Source organism: Poecilia reticulata, linkage group LG19 (assembly GCF_000633615.1).
Source record: "Poecilia reticulata strain Guanapo linkage group LG19, Guppy_female_1.0+MT, whole genome shotgun sequence".
In the NCBI taxonomy this organism is placed as follows: Eukaryota; Metazoa; Chordata; class Actinopteri; order Cyprinodontiformes; family Poeciliidae; genus Poecilia; species Poecilia reticulata.
The window spans coordinates 166,655-167,589 of NC_024349.1; the positions used below are offsets into that span (position 1 = coordinate 166,655).

At 50.1% G+C, this 935-nt stretch overlaps 1 protein-coding gene across 1 annotated transcript in view; it reads left to right on the top strand.

Moving 5' to 3' along the window:
* Nucleotides 1-935, top strand: part of fam20cb (FAM20C golgi associated secretory pathway kinase b) — a 26,798-nt gene that overhangs the window by 9,791 nt on the left and 16,072 nt on the right. The gene's annotated exons all lie outside the window — the stretch shown is intronic.

Genomic DNA, 935 nt, shown 5'->3' on the forward strand with positions numbered 1-935 from the left:
CGATCTCACACACACACACACACACACACACACACACACACACACACACACACACACACACACAGGTGCTTTCTAACGTCCTCCTCCGTCTCAGAGGAAACCGGCTCCTGCTCTGTTGGAATCACTTCCTCTCTGACAAACTGAAGCTTCATGAATCGCTCAGACTTCCTGATCCCTGACCTGCGTTTGGCGGGAACTCAGCTTTGGAAGCGTCCGCCATCTTGTTGCTTCGCGGTGAAGACGCAGCAGTCAGAGCCAGCCACGCCTCCATCAGACGCTTTACGGGACCAAAACTGCTGCTTAAATCAGAATCAGAGGCTCACTCTCTCATATCTGCGGTTTCAGGGACTTTCACCGTCTTCATCACRTTCAGAATGTGTCACCTTTAGCTCAGGTAAAGGTGTCCAAGGTGCGGATTGGGGGCCATTTACGGCCCACTGAAGCAGAAATGGACAAATCTGGCCTTCAGGCACAGAGATGAACAGCTTCTCATCTTTTCGGACGTTTTACAGAAACATCTTTTCGGCAATAGTAGCTCATCAGAACCATCCACTTATTGTTCTGAGCCAGGAGGTGAAACCTCCCAACATTCCTGATGTTTCTGCTGCCTCACAAACCTCAGAGCTGAAGACTCGGATCGACCTGAGCCTCAGAACAGATGCAGATTACACTTCTGTCCCATGATGCTGCAGCAGCTGCTGCATCAGCCTGATTAAATCTCTGCTGCGGTTCTGCAGCAGTTTCCCTTTAACAGAGAACAGAGTTTGATCAGAGAGATTAAAATACCAGCCGAGTCTGGGCATGAAGCACCGAGCTGAACCCACACAGGACGTTACTTTACCTGCTGCTCACTGTTTCACTGGCAGCTTCTATGGCTGGTAGCTTCTGCAGCTGTTAGCTTCTAGGGCTGTTAGCTTCTATGGCTGTTAGCTTCT